Genomic DNA, 19599 nt, shown 5'->3' with positions numbered 1-19599 from the left:
GAGAAAAACTTCTTCCCTGCTAGTCCATCCAACACTTGATCTATGAAAGGCAGAGGAAAGTGGTCTTTCTTGGTGGCTTTGTTTAGTTCTCGGTAGTCCACACAGATTCTCCACTTTCCATTTTTCTTGGGTACCAACACTAGAGGGGACAACCACTCGCTATCCGAGATGGGGTAGATGAATCCTGCATCCAACAATTTTTGCAGTTTTTCTTTGACAATGTCCTTAAGGGCTGGATTCATTCTCCTCTGAGGTTGCCTGACCGGTTTACAATCTTCTTTGATGTAGATGTGATGGGTACAGACCGAAGGGTGGACTCCTTTCATCTCCTTATAGCTCCAAGCAAAAGCATCTAGATGACTGGCCAACAGACTATACAGCTCTTTTTCCTGGGAAGGAGATAGGGAGGAGCTGATCTTTAACGTTCTCTCGGAGCCAAACTCCACATTTTTGACCCTGGGAGAGAGTGGATCGGTCACACAAAGGTCCACTAAGGTGCTGGCTTGAGTATCTTCCACCAATTTCTCTAAGGACAATGCACTAGGAGGCAGATTCTGAATCAAGGTCTCAATCAAATCATCCTCAGTTTGAGGACCTCCCCTGGTGGTCTCTAAGGTGCACAAGGGTGCAGAGTACACCTCATCCTCTTCTCCTTCTTCCAACCAAAGTGGTAAGTCATGCTCTAATAGAGGTTGGGCAGGAGGGTATAGGACTATCTGCTTGGACATAAGACCATTTTTGATGGTCATATTTCCTGCTCGGCAGATAATGTAAGAATCCGCAGTAGCTAGCCAAGGTCTTCCCAAAATAAGGGGGTATCTAGTAAGCTTTTCCTTTGGCTGAAGAACCAAGAAGTCCGCAGGATACTCCCAAGAGTCAACAGAGACCAAGACATCCTCCACAATCCCTTCGGGAGTCACAGTGGAGCGATCTGCCAACTGCAGGACTTTCGAGGTCTTCCTTAAGGAACCCTGAAGGTTGAGTTTGAGCATGGTATCCCTAGTCATCACATTGATGGCAGCCCCTAAATCAATCAAAGTGTGGGGTATGATGGTTCCATTGATGTGAACATCAACTACAGGACTCCCGGGATCCAAATACTTTGGACAGATTACTTGCCCCAACATAAGATTAGACATTTGTCCTATGACATTGATGGTTGAGGCATCTCTTTTTCGCCTGCCTGGGTGCCTGAAACACTTTTCCTTAACCAATTTTTTGTATATCGGTACATATTTGATGGCTTGGAGAAGTGGTATTCTTACACACAACTGTTTGAGTCCCTTGCATCCCCTGCTGGTAAGGTCTAGGTCCATGCGGCCTTATTTGGTTGAGGAAGTAGAGAGGTTCAGTGGGTGCCTCAGTTCCTTGGTACATGGCCTTAAGCCCAGGTAAGGTTGGGCATTGGTTTGTGGGGTGGTCCTCCTCACAAACGAAGCATACCTCTACCGAGTGTAAGGGACACTCGTTCTTAGGGTGCTTCCTTGTACACCTAGGACAGAAGATGGCCAAAGCCCTCTCAACTTCCTCTTTCTTTTGCTGGATTCAAAATGTATCAAGTTGCATGGCAATGGTCTGTCTCACCTCACTTTTGAGGTCCTCCAGCTGATTAACAAACTCATGCTTGGAGAAAGTAGCACTGGATGAAAGGGGGTTTCCCCTACCTCTTTTCCGGGCTGCCCTAGAGTGGTTTCTAAACACATTCATTATATCCTCGTAAGGTAGTTGGTAGATGTCTCCTCCAGCTAGCATGTGAAGGGTATCTAGGAGGTCTTCAGGGACTCCTCGGAGCAGGACCAACTTGAGAGATTCAGGGTCAAGTGTGCACCTGGCCCGTTTATAGCTAAGTTGGAATCTTTCCTCATAATCTTCTAAAGACTCCTCATTTCCCATGGTCATCCGAAAGATCTCTCCCTTGGCTTCCTTGGACCTACAGTAGTCCCGGTATTTGGTATTGAAAGCTTGCTGCATCTGAGCCCAAGTGGTGATACTGTTTCCAGGTAATCCCATGAACCAGCGTAATGCTGCATCCTTGAGAGTAGAGGGAAAGAGTTTTAGTTTTTTCTCATCTTCTGTATAGTCATAGGTTCGACAAAGGACAGAAAACTCAAACAAGAAGGTATCAGGGTCTTCAGTAGTCAATCCATGGAAGTGAGGTAAAGCAGAGGGGCTTATGTTTTTCATTTTCATGTCTCCATTGGTCTCTCGGATGGGAAAGGCACCTTCTATTCTCTCATCTTCTCTTCCATCTTCAGCCATGGCTTCAGGTGGGATGGTTTCTAACTCTTCTTCTGGTATAGGATCTTCGTATGTCTCAGGAGGCTCACCTATAGGTTCTTCTGGATCACTGTCACCAAAGAAGAGAGAAGGGTGACTCAGTGAAGTGGTGGGGGTGTTGGGTAGGAATTTGCCGGTTTTATCTATGTTCCTACAAGGCATGAAATGGAAAGGCTTTTAATTGATTTTTGCTTTTTCTGCTTGTACCTGCAAAACTAAAATAGATTGAACTGCAACTAGCTATCTTGCTGGAATGAAGATGCAGAATTGAAATGAGACTAAGCTACGTTGCTCAAATGAAATTCCAGGAATGAAATGCTAATCTACGTTTGCATAATTGAAATTGGTAGTCTACGCTTGCAGAATTGAAATTGCTAGTCTACGCTTGCAGAATTGAAATTGCTAGTCTACACTTGCAGAATTGAAACTGCTAATCTATGAAAGCAGGAAATATCTATTTTACTTTTGCGGAAATGAGATTGCAGAATGAAAATGAAGTGAAATATTTCGCAGAAGGCAAGTGTAGAAAAATGGAAGAAAAGCAACAATCACCAATACTCTGACGCTTCCCCAGCAACGGCACCAAAAAGAGGGTGGGCTCCAGTATTGTAGCAATAATGTTGCAACTCCTGGGACTCCCTTCTTTACTCTTATCAACCCGATAGTTCGTAACAAACTTGGAAGCGACGGTGCTGTATGCACAAGTACTAGCTCTTGCCGCAGCTGTCACTTGGTCAGCTGGCACAAGTCCGCTAGGGGCTCAAGCCAACTTCTATGAGCTCTTAGAAGAAGCTTTGTACCTGATGGATGGAAGCTAACTCAAGGGAAGTTGATCTACTTGCAGAAAGAAACTGAAAGTCAAAGAGTAACATAAACCCTAGCAAACCCTGATTCTACCAGCTAGTCCTACTGATGCAAAGGAGAGGATGCAAACTATTGAAGAAGATGCCATTACTTCTACAAAGGTGAAATGCACATGCCTATGCTATCTCTATCTAAAGAATACCTTTTTTTTGTATTTTGGTTACGTTATCAAAATTATCATACATGTACTTTTAACTGGCTTCTTACTATGCAGGGGTGGATCAAGGAGGAGAAATGCTTGGAAAAGGTTGGGAAGGTTCAGAGAGGGTCTAAGGAGTCCCTAACACCCTTCCAGAGAGTTTCACCAAGTTTGGCTATCCATCAACCTCACTTGTGAGCTTCTACAGGAAGTCTGCAGGGGTTCTACAAGATGTTTCAGGGATTTCTACAGGATGTTCAGAAATTTCTACAGGATGTTCTGACATTGGATTTTGGAGGATGGGTGAGTGAAAGAGGATGCATGAATGGATAGGGAGGTAGGGTAGGGGTCTGAGATGACCCAGTGACTGATGAATGAAGTGATGAGAGGGTGTGGAGAGCTAACTTGTCTTAAGGAAGGCTAAGGCAATGGAAGAGCAAAAAGGTAGGGTGACGTGGACATAAGAGGGGTTGTGAGATGAGGAAGCTGACTAGGAGATGGAACAGCTGGCCTGGATGAAGCTTAGGTGGATGAGAGAAAGATGGATAAGCCCTGCACAGTGTGCACTGTGGATGAGAGAAAGATGGATAAGCCCTGCACAGTGTGCACTTAACTGAATCAACCAAATCCTGCATACAATCGAAATCTTAGCTAATCTATCCAAACTGTCAATGAAACAAATGAACAACAGCTTTATTTCCAAAGAGAACCATGTACAACACTTAATCAAAGGAACATCTAAAAAGGTCTAAACGCATGACTAACTTCTACAAATGAAAAACATTACACCAATGATTGCATGGTCAAGCAAACTAGTGTTTTTGTTGAGCAGCACTGGCTCCACAATTCCAGCCCCTGATCCAATAAGGGAGAGGTGAAACTGAGAGTGCAGGCAACCCTTTTATGGAGCTTTTATCAATATTTATCTTATCAATCTGTTCTACACATCTAAAGTAATTCTATTCCTCAACAATAACCTATTTAACCAACACAACTAAATCTAGCTCAACAAACTTCGTTTCAGATGCATAAAAGGAAAATCACAGTGCTAAAAGGAAAGATAACAATACAAATAAGGAGGCCCTAGGCTCTCAGGTTGGGCCCAACCCCGAGAGCTATGGCTCCTATAAAAAACTCAGAGCTGATATCAAATCTGACTGCTTTCCATTATCAAAAAATAATCACAAGTCAAGGGTTATGCCAATAATGGCTACAAAAGAACAAAATAGAGCTAGCAGCACGTAGTGCAGAATATGCAAGAGTTTTTCAAAAGTCCTTTTCGAAGGCTGAAGCCTTAACATTTATACACTACGAGGCCCTAGCTGGCCTCCTAAATCTATGGGACTTGGCTACCCAAACTGTGAGTGAACAACTCCTTCCAAGAAATTTGCTTGGCTGCCTTTTATATCCGGTTTTGGTGGCCTTCGGAGCTCGGAGTTGGGGGTGAAGATCCTGAGGGAGGCTATTTAATGCCATAAACAAACCCCCTACGAATCCTCAACCCAAGCTTGGCTGTCTCCTAGCCCATGTCTGCTCGGTTTTGCTTCAACATGTGTCAAAAAATCCTGAAATGAGCACGTGTTAGCCACCTAGGAATAATGACTACCCTTATTCATACAAATGACATAAACATACTAAAAAATAATGCATAAGTAATGAAAAATGAAGGATTGAGCAAGGGTAGTTAGGCCAAATGAACCCAAAAGGTTACCAAATTTTGGGCTCATCACGAGACAAGACAGTGTTCACCACTCCGTGGGGAACTTTTCATTACGCTAAAATGCCTTTTGGTTTGAAGTACGCGGGTGCCACATTTCAGCAGGCAATGGACTTGGATTTTGCAAATGAGAAGGATGTCTTTTTGGTTGTGTACCTTGATGATCTGACAGTGTTTTCCAAATCAGATGAAGAACACATGTATCATCTGAAAACTATTTTTCAAAAGTGCAGAAAATATGGACTGTCGCTGAATTCGAAAAAGAGCTTGTTTGCCATGGAGGAAGGCAAACAACTTGGGCACATTATCTCAAAAGATGGCATTCATATTGATCCAGCACGTGTACAAGCAATTCAACAAATTGATCTGCCCCGGAATAAGAAGGCGATTCAATCTTTCAATGGTAAAATGAATTTTTTACGCCGCTTTGTACCTAATCTTGTTGAACACCTAAGAGAGATTACAAACATGCTTAAGAAGGACAGCCAAGTGAAGTTGATGGAAGAGGCTGTAAAATCTTTCAATTTAGTCAAATTGGCTCTTTCTTCAGCTCCAGTTCTAATCAGCCCGGAATACATTCAGGATTTTATATTATTTTCATTCGCTTCGGAGCATACTATGGCAGCGGTGTTGATGTAGAAAAGAGATGATCACGAAAGACCAATTGTTTTCTTCATCCGAGCTATAAGAGATGCAGCCTTAAAGTACAACATAATTGAGAAGCAAGCCCTCGCACTTGTAAAAGCATTAAAAGATTTTCGGGTATACATTCTGCATTCTCATATTTTGGCTTATGTTCCTAACGCTACTGTCAAAGATGTTTTAGTGCAGATAGATCCGGAAGGAAGACGAGGCAAGTGGATTGCAGCTTTGTTGGAATATGATGTGGAAATAAAGCCCACAAATCTTGTTAAAGGACAGGGATTGGCAAAGTTAATGGCCGAATCAAACTTGCACGCCTTAGACATAAATCTGATCGCTGCTATGTCCGATGAGAATGAGGAAGGTTCGTCAATTCAGGTATCTGAAATGTTTTCTCTTTCTCCGTGGTATTCAGATATCATATATGTGCTTCAAAATTTGTCACCACCACCCGGCATGACTAGAAACAAAGCTAGAACTCTCAAATTAAAGGCTGCCAAGTTTTGCATTCTAAATTCTGCACTTTATTGGAAAGATCTCGGTGGCATTCTGTTGAATTGTTTGGTGGAAGAAGAGGCAAAGAAAGTCATGGAGGATTTCCACAAAGGAGAATGTGGCGGTCACATTTTTTGGAAAACAACGGCAAATAAAATTTTGAGAGCAAGATACTATTGGCCGACATTGTTTGATGATGTATATAAGGTAGTCAAGAGCTGTCATAAATGTCAGATTTTTGAAGGAAGGTAGAAATTACAGCCTTTGTCGCTTAAGCCCATTGAGGTGAGCGCCCCTTTTCAGCAGTGGGGGTTGGATTTCATTGGTGAAATTCATCCCGCTTCTTACGGTCAGCATCGGTGGATTCTCACAGCAACAGATTATTTCACGAAATGGATCGAAGCAGTTCCCACCAGACAAGCTACAGATGCGGTGATTATTTCATTCCTGGAAAACAACATCTTGTCTCGTTTTGGTTGCCCGAAGAAGTTGATCACTGATAATGCAGCAGCTTTCAAATCAAAGAAGATGATTGAGTTTTGTAACAAGTATAAAATCATTTTGGGTCATTCAACTGCCTATCATCCGAAAGGAAATGGGCTGGCAAAGTCTTCTAACAAATCTTTAGTCAATATCATCAAGAAGCTGTTGAAAATCAACAAGAATAGTTGGCAAAAGAAATTGGTCAATGTACTTTGGGCAGATCGGGTCAGTCAGAAGTTATCCATTGGTATGTCCCCCTTTGAGCTTGTTTATGGAGTTGATACAGTGTTTCCTACCTCTCTCGCAGCTCTGGTAGTCAAACTTCTTCAGGAGGCCGGTAGTGAAGATGATCCTATGTAGAGAAGATTGAATCAAATGGTCCATTTGCAGCAGACTAGAGAAGAAGTTTTCCAAAACATGTCCAAGTTGCAGGAGAAGATTAAGAAAATTTATAATAGAAACGTAAAGGCGAACAAATTTCAGTTGGATGATGTGGTGTTGAAGTGGGATGCAAGGAATGAGGAAAAGGGTAAGCACGGTAAATTTGAGAATCTCTGGAAAGGTCCCTTCAAGATTCCAGCATATTGGGGTCAGAATGCCTTTCTTCTAAAGGAAATGAATGGAGAAGATTGTCCAGGAGGGTCGATCAATGGTCGGCTGCTCAAGCGGTACCATTTCTGAGTTGTTTATGCTGCTTCCATTGTCACTGTAAATACCATTTTAGTTCAGTTTTGGTTTGGGTTTGTCTAGTCAGTATTCGAGTTATTTTAAGTCCAAATTTGAGTCAGTTCGAGTCAAGTTTCAGTCAATAAATGAGTCAAGAGCTTTGTGTTGTTTGTCGAAATAATGACTCCATAGCCCAATGGACGAAGGCACTGTCTAGCTCCTCCAGAGATCTGCCATTCTTGGCACCTCCAAGGAGCTACCATCCCCATTGGAGCCAATGTTAGAGTCGGTCTTGTCAATCCTCCCTCAGAGATAAAAACTCTTTTTGCATTTCATTTTTAGGTGTCTCATTCAGCTTGATCACCTACATTCCATTTAGGAGCATGCCATTATCTAACGGAAGGGTCTCTTCACTTGTTTCCATCATGTTTGTACCTACTGGGTTGGTCAAAAAAATTTCTCAAAGTTCATTTCACGTCATTTGCAGATGCTATTTTGGTCCAGAAAGGAGTCATTTCACTTTCTAGGTCTAGGGTTTGTCTTCAGAATGTTGAATAATGCCTGCAGGCCATGAGGATGTTTTCAATAAGTGCTCAGTTCAAGATTTTCATCATTAATAATGCTGAAGGATATTTCTTCTTCAAAACTCTGTTTTGAAGAAGAAATCATCAAGTTTGTTCAACACATGTTTGTTAAGGTTTTTCAAGTTCCACAGTTCTTCAGGCAGCCCTGGTCATCTTGCCAGGTTTCAGCAGCTCCTATCCTTAGAGGAAATCAACCAAGAAAGTCATCATTTCAAGCTAAAATCAGAATGGAAATTAAAACACATCTGTAGTATAATTTGTTCTATTTGCATAAGAATCTTGCACTGTAGTTTCCAGATCCAATTTTGTTGCGTCATTGCCAAGGGAAGGAGTCTAATCAGCCTAACAGGAGGGTCCATATTTTAGTACAGTCAGTGCAATGGCATGTTTTTATATGGGGCGGGATCTGATTTTATTACGCAACATGTCTCGGTTCAGAGTGAAAGTAATGTCCCATTTAAGGATTTGGTCAGAACGTACTGCACAATGGCAGGCCATGCAAAACATAAGGCCAATGAAGGAAAATGCAACTTTTTTGGAGAGGTATGTATTCATGCTGGTACAGTAGGGCTTACAGATTTGATTACTCCACCCTTTGATTCTCCCAGCTCGGAAACACAAGGGGATTATAACGGCCCTCATGCTAATCCACTTTCAGAGACTTGAAGTATGGCATAAGTTCGGATTGCAAAAAAAATAAACAAAATACAAACAGTGGGCGTCATGGAGCGAGGAGTGTGATCAGTGCCATTTCTTCAGTAGAATCCATTATTCATGTTGTTATATGGTCCATTACATAACTAGCAAAATTGTATTTTATGGCAAACATTGGCAACTACAAGTTGAAGGGTATCAAGAAGATAAAGCAAAATGTAGAAAGGCGAAGTTAGTTGTTTGGAAAACAAAATCTGTGTGAAATCCAGGCGCGATGCACTGGGCAACTGGCACGGCGCACTGGCTGTGCGCGGCGCATAGAGCTGATTTTCTCAATGCAAATTTGCACTGGCGCGGCGCACACAGCCAGGAAAGCCAAAAATCACCCAAAAATGCACGGATTTGTCAGTTTGAGGAAAAGGATCGGTGTCGTGCTCCAGCAATGAATTCTGAAGATTTGATCCCTAAATTTGAAAATTTTAGATCCACACGCCATACCATGAAATCGGATCCAACACAATGCTCGAGAGCTGAAGGAGGGAGGATGACATTCCTCCTTGTCAACACACAATTGTACGATGGGAAATCGGCTCAATCATGCCGGAATACAGTCAAGATCAATAATCAATGAAGAGGAGGAGCAAATTTACTGTTTGAGAGCTGAAATTGTGTGTTGGACGGGCGCGTGGCGCATTGGGAGCAGGCGCGGTGCACCCACAGTGCGCGGCGCATGGGGCACATTTTCGCAGTGTTAAATTACACTTTCGCGGCGCACTCACATGGCACGGCGCACTGGGCTTGCACGCGACGCACACAGCCAGGAAACCCGAGAAACGCCTAAACTCACTCCCATCGCTCAAAAACGCATGGACTTGCCAGCTGGATCGGTTATTAACACGTTTTCTCCTTTATTAAAGGGCAAAAAGCTTAGTTCAAAATCCTTTTTATGAAGAATCAGTTTTTATTAAATGGCAAAGGGAAGGTGAAAAGTCCAAAAGTGAAAAGCTAAATTTAAACGTATATATCCACCGTGGCAGAGAAATATGGTTGGATGGTCTATTTTTTGTCTTCAGTCGCCATTCAAAGGGTCTATGCCACAGGTTCCGCATTCTCATTGGTTATCAACAAAAAAAATGTAACGCTGTTCCTTTACAGGTGGTTGGCCTTTCACCTTCTGTCAATAATGATTAAACGATCCCCACTTTGGGTCGATCCATTTCCTCATGGTAGAGATTATTTATTGTATGAAAAATCATTTGTAGAGCTTCTGATTTCTGGGAGAGGTGTGGAGGAAAGCCCAGTGCTTTTTCACTGTACAGTTTTTGGCCAGGAAATTAATAAATGATGCAGCTCTGATTCATGAGATCCCTGTGGTATGAGTTTAGCAAAATGTTTCTTCTCTGTTTCATATGTGTCTCGTTATGTTTTGCAGTTCATTCATAGTCATTTCCAGTTGAATGTTTTTGAGTAAGAACGGTAGAATCCAATTTATTGCTCTGCCTTAGAAAGCATTCATCTTCTGTGTTTTTTCTTCTGTTTGAAAAGGATTCATCAGTTATGCCCTTTTCAACCTCTCAACAGTCTTTCCGCTCCATATTATTTCAATCTGATTGCTAAACCTCCTGCCTATCTTGCCTCACGAAATATTCTGTATCTTGACTTAATTTCCCAGCGCATACTGTCCTTTGTCCCATACAGCCCAGAAAATTTCAGTCATTCAATCAAATTATCTTTTCATATCTATTTACTAGCCTAAAATCAGCATACATTTTGAGTCATCTCAGACCCTATTGTCTATTTTACTGAGCGTGACCCGGAGAGAGCCCTCTCCTGTTCTGGTAGGGCTAGCTACCAGACTGAGCGTGGTTTGTGGTTATCCTGAAATCTTGCCTACCTTCAGCCTAAGGCAGATTTAGGCTCTAACAGGTACAACAGATTCACTCCCAGTTACAAAGCCTCTGTTTAGAATTGAAAAGCTTGAAGAAAGACAAGGATACTAAACGAGAGGTGCGTGTGGAAGTTTGGTGTCTGAAGTGTAAGATCCGGGGGCATGATAAAGACCATAGTCCCGTATTATTGAATTATATTATAAGAGGGGGACCAAATCCCCTAAAGTCGGAAGCCCCAGCAGGGTCGAGCATGGGGACTACACTATGGTGCATTATTTGTCAGGTTGCTAGAAAACACGTAATGGATAATTGTCATTTGCTTCAAAAGTTCATTCAGACACCCCAGTAATTGCTCTGTGACTTCCATAAATCTGTGGGCCATGATGAGTGCCACTGTCGCAGCTATGAGCTGATGATGAAAGAACACCTACATACCAGATGCAAGCAGAAACTTAGCCCCCAGAGTAGAGCACTAGAGGAGCGCGTGGAGGTTATCAGGGTAGAGGACGAGGCCACAGAGAAGGAGGACCTGGTAGAGGTCGTGGACAAGTTATCTGCTACAACTGAGGGACACCAAGGCACTACATGTGGGAGTGTCTAAATCAGACACACCCGTCATGTCAATACTGCAACCAGTTTGACCATACTATAGAAGAATTCCCGATGTTGATAGCTAATATCCAAGAAAAGAAGGCACAACCTCAGGAGCCGACACAGAAATTACAGATGATGAGACTTGAACCCCGCGAAGAGGATCAAAGCCTGAATATAGTGTTGAAGAGCGGAATAATGACTGGTGATGATAAGGGTAAACAGCCTAAAGAATATGGATGGGTCCGCAAGGCCCCAGAAAAGGAAGTTGGTTTTGATATGGACCGCGCTAAGGAAACTTTTATGGAAGCCAAGAAGAGCTTCGTTGAGGCCTCTAACTCAGGAAGCCAGAAAAAAGTACAAGAAACCAACATGCCTACAGAGGTGGATCCCTCTATCCTTACCACGTTCTTGGAGACCTACATGAAACTGTTGCATGATAGCAAAGTTGTGAAAGGCCTACAGGAGTTAATAAACAAATGCACCAGCAAAGAGAACACCCCTGATGGACACCACGTAGTTAGAAAAATTGGTAAACATAAGGTGCGAACAGGGCGTGAGATGAGGCTCACTGCGCAGATAGGAGACTATGAAATGGATTAGGTCATTTTGGATCTGGGATCTGATGCGAACGTGTTTCCGATGCAAACATGGAAAAGGATGGGTATACCTTCGCTGCAGTGGTCTTCGATTCAGCCTAGAATGGCGAACTAGCAAAAGATCATCCCTATGGGACGATTATACAAAGTTATAGTTAATATAGAAGGTGCGAGTGTAATGGCTAACTTTGAGGTGATATAAATCATTTATGGCAGTAATCCATACCCCGCGCTCCTCAGAATTGACTGGGCCATTAACATGAACGAGGTCATAAATTTAAAGAAGAGGATGATGTCATTTGAAAGGAAAACGCTTCGAGTTGTAGTGCCGTTGGACCCTGTAGAAGGGGCATGCTACACTGAACCAGTCCACGATTATGAAGAAAGTGAGGATGAACTAGATCAAATCTACAAAATAATAGTGAGCGACCAAGACTAGATCAACCCGATGGCATATGGATGGATTGCGTGGGACCAGGAGAGTTCCTGCACCTCTGATTCAGATGAAGAGTTGGATCATTGGTAGAATCGCTTGCGTGAAGTATCGACATTACGCTGTAACCTGATGACTAAATCATTGCGTTACGCTTCATCAGAGGTAATGAACTTACCTTATTATGATGGTTTAACTGGCATGGATAAGTTTTTGGATGCGTTTGAGCTTGAAGACCCCGAGAATCACCACTTCCAAGCTTTAGATTTGGCATTGCATGCTACGCCCGCATGATGGTTGGGTACGCACAAGGATATCTTTGATGGATGGCGGGATTACAAAAGAATGATGATATTTTAGTTTGGACATCCTAACACTCGATTGGACGAGAAATACTATGGGAGGGATGATCCGCATGATCACCTAGCAAAGTGGACTAAAGCTTATGGAACAGAGCCGCAGCCAAAGTGGGTACACTTATTTTTCCATACTTTAGACACAATCCCCATGAACTGGTATTTGGAGACAGAGCTCCGCCATAGAACCACGGAGTGGGATATATTAAGAGAAGGGTTCTTATTGACCTTCATTTTTGAAGATGGCTTCATGAGCATTGGTGAAGCTCTATAGGAAATTAAGGCAATTATCTTTAGAACACTGAGGGAACCACTGGAGTGGGTCTAGCCAGATTGGAGCACCCAGCTGTGCCACGCACTGGAATGTTATAATGTGACCGCTGAAGAGGAGGATGATGTTTCAAGGAATCTTGATATCCCAGAAGCATAAGGGTATCATTAAGTCGAAGGTCTACAAATAGAAAACCCAAACATCACCGGGTCATTGAAAACAAAGCAAGTAAACATTGGTACTGAAGCAGAACTGAAGTTTGAAAATATTGGGGATTACTGGGATAATGCCACTGTGGATAAAGTTGTTTACCTACTCCGTGAGTACCAAGATCCCTTTCCTACAAAGTTTTCGGACCTAAAGGGCATGATAGGCGACTTGGGCATCATGAAGATTACGCTGAAGATGGATGCAAAACCTATTAAGAAGAGGTCGTATCGTCTCAATGCCAAATACAAGGAAAAGGTTCGTCATGAGTTGGATAAGATGCTGAAGGTGGCCATCATAGAACCTGTGGAGGAATCTGATTGGGTGAGCCCGATGGTGGTTCAGGAGAAGAAACAGGAGGGTGAAATAAGGATTTCCGTAGATCTGAGGAAGCTTAATGATGCCTGTGTCCATGATCCATTGCTGAAGTAGTTTACTAATGAAGTATTAGACAATGTTGGAAGGTAGGAGGCTTACTCATTCACTGACGGGTTTACCCCTGGTATCATCAAATCAAGATCGCGCCAGAGGATAGGAGCAAAACAACCTTCGCAACGAAATGGGGTTGTTTCCAGTATACTGTGATGTCATTTCAACGCAAGAATGCACCTATGATATTCTCTCGCGTAGTTATAACAACATTTAAAGAGTTCATCCATAAGTTCTTGGAAGTATACTTTGATGATTGGACGGTGTTTGGTTTAGTGAAGCACCATGTAGCAAGTCTGTGCCTAATGTTGGATACGTGTCGCAGATATCAGATTGCGTTGAATTTGAAGAAATTCCTATTATGTGTTCCCTTTGGAATTTTGCTGGGTCATGTGGTGTGCAAGCAAGGGTTGATGGTGGACCCTGCAAAAATCATGGTGATAGTGAATTTGGAGGCCCCGAGAAGCGTTAAGCAACTGCACGCGACGCTAGGACACACGGGATATTATAGAAAATTTATCAAAGCATATGCTCAAATTACCATGCCCATGGAGAAATTGTTGAAGAAGGATGCAACATTCTGTTGGGATGAAGAATGTCAGCACAACTTGGATGTATTGAAAGAAAAGATGGTCACTACACCGATCTTGGTATTCCCTGATTGGAAAAAGGAATTTCACGTACATGTGGATGCCTCTTGCATTGCGTTGGGTGCAATGTTAACGCAAGCCATGAAGGAGAAATGGACCACCCCATTACCTTCGTGAGTAGGAAATTATTGAATGATAAGAAGAATTATTCAATGGCTGAGCGAGAATTATTGGCCATGGCATACGCGTTGTAGAAATTTAGGCACTATCTTTTAGGAGGGAATTTCAAGATGTACAAAGATCATTTTGCCTTGAAATACCTAGTCAATAAGCCTGTGTTGCGGGGCAAGATCTGCAGATGGTTGCTACTATTCTAGGAGTATGAATTTGAAGTAACTGTGAAGCCAGGAAGGTTAAACACAGGACCTGACCATCTCTAGCGGATTGAAATAGGAGAGGAGCCTACCAGTTTGGAGGAAGGGTTTCCATATGTGTAGCTCTTCATGGTGTGTCTAATGGACAATCATTTTGTAGATATTATTCACTTTTTGACTACGGGGATGGCACCGAAAGGGTATACAGGTCAGTAAAAGAAGGAACTTGTAGTGCGTGTGGTGGAATTTTCAGTGATTGTGGGACATTTGTATAAGATGGTTGTTGATGAAATATTGCAAAGATATGTGCCAGATTTTGAGATAAATGTCATTCTCATTGAAGCTTTAGACCTGCGTGCAGGTCTCTGGTGGCCAATGCTGCATAAGGATTCCAAAGCATATTGTAAGGCATGCAATGCATGTTAGAGAACGAGCAAACCATCACGAAGGGATGAGTTGCCACTACATCCTCACGTTTCATTGCAGCCATTTGAAAAATGGGCTATTGATTTTGTTGGGCCAATTCAGCTCCCAGGGAAGAAGACTGGTGTGCACTATATCATCACTGTGATGAAATATATAACCAGATGGGCAAAGGAATAGCCGGTTAAGGATTGTACATGGGCTACAACAATGAAGTTTTTGTTTGACTATGTCTTAACCAGATTTGGCTGTCCAAAAGTTTTGATGAGCGATAGAGGTACACACTTTCTGAATGAAATGATTAGCGTGTTAACTGAAGAATTTCAGGTATACCATCATAAGAGTACACCGTATCACCCACAAACCAATGGAAATATTGAGGCCTTCAACAATATTTTGGAGAATGCGTTGATGAAGATCTGCAACGCACAGCGAAATGACTGGGATGTGCACATACCTACAGTACTATGGGCGTATAGGACTACTTGCAAGAAGCTGACATGACTAATGACGTTCAGATTGGTATATGGTGTCAAAACTGTAATGCTAATGGAGTATATTGTGCCTAGTCTGCACATGGAAGCTCTCACAGGTATGGTGAATCACGAAGCCTTGGAAGAACGGATCGCACAACTGATGGAGCTTGAAGAGGACCGATTCTTAGTTGGATTCCATTAGCAGGTACTGAAGGAACATGAAAAAGCATGGCACGATTGCCACATCAAACTTCACACATTCAAAGTAAATGATCTGGTCTTGTTATATGATAGTAAGTACACTAAATTTCCAGGTAAATTTCAGATGTATTGGTTGGGGCCAAATATTATCAAAGAAATTACAGATGGAGCTGCAGTTCAGCTGGTGAAACTAAATGGAGAACATTTTCCGGGGAGAGTGAATGGGAGCTATATACAAGGGATCCTGCGCAATGACTATATTGCGGCAAGACAATCTTAGTGCTCCAGGTAGTTGCAAGGGAGTGCAGGACTATAAACTACATTCTATGGTTAGATGACTACGCAGCAGGCAAGCTACGCAGAAGATGATGAAGATGCAATCCCGGGAGTTGTGCGCAGAAAGGTGCACCATGGAGAAAGGTGTCGCACAGTGCAATAGAAAAGTGATCGTTGAAGTCATTGTTCATGACTTGACAGCTAGGAGACGGTTGAGGGGAGCGAGCTGGCAGAATTTAAGGAAAAATCTTTGAAGATATGCCACCAAAACAGCATTAATTGTCAAAATTTGGGGGGAACGGTCGAATTTGAATTCAAATCCCCCTATAAATTTTACATACCGTCCCAACAGAGAACACTTTGTGCCCTTAGAGTTGTTGTTGAAATTTGCTATCTGTCACTCATGAGCCGAGCGTTTTGGGAGGAATTCTTCGCCCACATAGATGTTTCTCTAGAAGCCCATGAGTTTTTTATAGAGAGGATGACTACCACCAACCCTGCTGAAGCTTTGAGTTCGAAAGCCGATGTATCCAACGCCCCAAGACCTGAAGTATCCAGTGTGGAAGCCACGCCTATAGTGCCCACAGCACCGAGGTCACCAAGGCCAAAACAGTCCATGGAAAAAGATAAACAACCTGTTGTGATAGAAAAGCAACCTGTAGCAAATGAGGAGCAGAAAAAGTCGGTACAGGTGCACGCTTCCCCAAGGAAGCATACCACGACACCAGCATAGAATATAGAGGATCAGAGCATGAATATAGTGTTGAGGACCGGAATAACAACTGTTGATGATAAGGGTAAATAGCCTGAAAAAGACAGATGGGTCTGCAAGGCCCCAGAAAAGGAAGATGGTTTTGATCTGGACCGCGCTAAGGAAACTTTTGTGGAAGCCAAGAAGAGCATTGTTGAGGCCTCCACCTCAGGAAGCCATAACAAAGTACAATAAACCAACATGCCTACAGAGGTGGATCGCTCTATCCTTACCACGTTCTTGGATACCTGCATGAAATTTTTGTGAGATAGCAAAGCTTTGAAAGTCTTGCAGGAGTTAATAAACAAATGCAGCAGCAAAGAGAACACCCGTGATGGACACCGCGTAGTTAGAAAAATTGGTAAACATAAGGCGCGAACAGGATGTGAGATGAGGCTCACCACGTAGATAGGAGACTATGAAATGGATCAAGTCATATTGGATCTGGGATCTGATGCGAACGTGTTGCCGAAGAAAACATGGGAAAGGATGGGGAGACCTATGTTGTAGTGGTCTCCAATTCAGCTCAGAATGGCGAACCAGGAGAAGATCATCCCTATTGGATGATTATACAGAGTCACAATTGATATAGAAGGTGTGAGCGCAATGATTGACTTTGAGGCGATAGAAATCATTGATGATAGTAATCTATACCCCGCTCTCCTCAAAATTGACTGGGCCATTGACATGAACGAGGTCATCAATTTAAAGAAGAGGATGATGTCATTTGAAAGGAAAACGCTTCGAGTTGTAGTGTCGTTGGACCGTGCAGAAGGGGCGTGCTACACTGAACCAGTCTACGATTATGAGGAATGTGAGGATGAACTGGATTAGATCTACAAAATAACAATGCGCGACAAGGACTGGATCAACCCGACAACAGATGGATGGATTGTGTGGGACCGGGAGAGTTCTTGCACCTCTGATTCAAATGAAGAGTTGGAGAATTGGCATAATCGCTTGTATGAAGTATCTACACTACACTGCAACATGATGACTAAATCGTCGTGTCGCATTTCATCAGAGGTAAGTAACTTACCTTAATATGATGGTTTAACTAGCATGGATAAGTTTTTGGATGTGTTTAAGCATGAAGTCCCCGAGCATCACCGCTTCCAAGTGTTAGATTTGGCATTGCGCGCTACGCCCGCACGATGGTGGGGTACGCACAAGGATAGATTTGATGGATGGTAGATTATAGAAGAATGATGAGATTGTGGTTTGGATGTCCCAACACTCAATTGGCCAGGAAATATGATGGGAGGCATGATCCACATGATCACCTAGAAAAGTGGACTAAATCTTATGGAACGGAGCCTCAGCTGGAGTGGGTACACTTATTTTTCCATACTTTAGATGCAATCCCCATGAACTGGTATTTGGAGATGAAGCTCCGCCATGCCACTACAGAGTGGGATATATTAAGAGAAGGGTTCTTATTGACCTTCAGTTTTGAAGATGGCTTCGCGAGCATTGGTGAAGCTCTACACGAAATTAAGGCAGTTATCTTCAGAACGCCGCAAGAACCATTGGAGTGGGTCCAGCCAGATTGGAGCACCCAGCTTTCCCATGCACGGGAATGTTATAATGTGACTGCTGAAGAGGAGGATGTCTATCCAAGGAACCTTAATATCCCAGAAGCGGAAGGGTGTCGCGAAGACGAAGGTCCGCAAATAGAAAACCTAGACATCACCACATTGTTGAAAATAAAGCGAGTAAACATTGGCATTGAAGAACAGCCAAAGTTTGCAAATATTGGGGATTACTGGGACGATGCCACTATGGATAAAGTTGTTGAGCTACTCCGCGAGTACCAATATCTTTTTCCTACCAATTTTTTGGACCTGAAGGGCATAATAGGTCACTTGGGCTTAATGAAGATTATGTTGAAGACAGACACGAAGCCTATTAAGCAAAGGCTAAATCGTTTTAATGCCAAATACAAGCAAAAGGTTCGTTAGGAGTTGGATAAGATACTGGAGGCAGCCATCATGGAACCTATGGAAGAATCTGGTTGGGTGAGCCCGATGGTGGTTTAGGAGAAGAAAAAAAGGGTGAAATAAGGATTTGCATAGATCTGAGGAAGCTTAATGATGTCTGTGTCCATGATCCATTTCCGATGTCGTTTACTGATGATGTATTAGACAATGTTGGATGGTAGGAGGCCTACTCATTCACTGACAGGTTTTTAGGGTATCATCAGATCAAGATCGTGCCAAAGGATAGGAGCAAAATAACCTTCGCAACAGAATGGGGTTGTTTCCAATATACTGTGATGTCATTTGGACTCAAGAATTTTCTTGCGATATTCTCTCACGTAGTTATAGCATCATTTAAAGAGTTCATCCATAAGTTCTTGGAAGTATACTTTGATGATTAGATAGTGTTCGGTCTAGTGAAGCACCATGTAACAAGTCTACGCTTGATGTTGGATATGTGTCGCAGATATCATATGGCGTTGAATTTGAAGAAATGCCTATTCTATGTTCCCTTTGGAATTTTGCTGGATCATGTGGTATGCAAGCAAGGGTTGATGGCAGACCCTGCAAAAATCACGGTGATAGTGAATTTAGAGGCCCCAAGAAGCGTTAAGAAGTTGCGCGTGATGCTAGGACACACGGGATATTACAGAAAATTTATCAAAGAATATGCTCAAATTACCACGCCCATTGTATGAATTGTTGAAGAAGGATGCAACATTCTGTTGGGATGAAGAATGTCGGCATAGTTTGGATGTATTGAAAGAAAAGATGGTCATTGTGCCGATCTTGGTATTCCTTGATTGGAAAAAGGAATTTCACGTACATGTGGATGCCTCTTGCATTGTGTTGGGTGCAATGTTAAAACAGGCCGGTGAAGGAGAAATGGACCACCCCATTCCCTTCGCGAGTAGGAAATTATTGAAGGTTGAGAAGAATTATTCAATGACTGAGCATGAATGATTGTCCATGGTGTACGCGCTGCAAAAATTTAGGCACTATCTATTAGGAGGGCATTTCAAGATGTACATAGATCATTCTACCTTTAAATACCTATTTAATAAGCATGTGTTGGGGGGGAAGATCTGCAGATGGTTGCTACTATTCTAGGAGTATGACTTTGAAGTAATTGTGAAGCCAGGAAATTTAAATGCAGGACCTAACCATCTGTCACGGATCGAAACAGGAGAGGAGCCTACCAATTTGGAGGAAGGGTTGCCATATGCGCAGCTC

The sequence above is a fragment of the Pinus tabuliformis genome, chromosome 5_1 (assembly GCF_031772625.1).
Source record: "Pinus tabuliformis cultivar Carrire ecotype Pingquan chromosome 5_1, CPIR1, whole genome shotgun sequence".
Lineage (NCBI taxonomy): Eukaryota > Viridiplantae > Streptophyta > Pinopsida > Pinales > Pinaceae > Pinus > Pinus tabuliformis.
The sequence above is the reverse complement of the archived record's forward strand: the minus strand, read 5'-3'. Positions refer to the sequence as shown.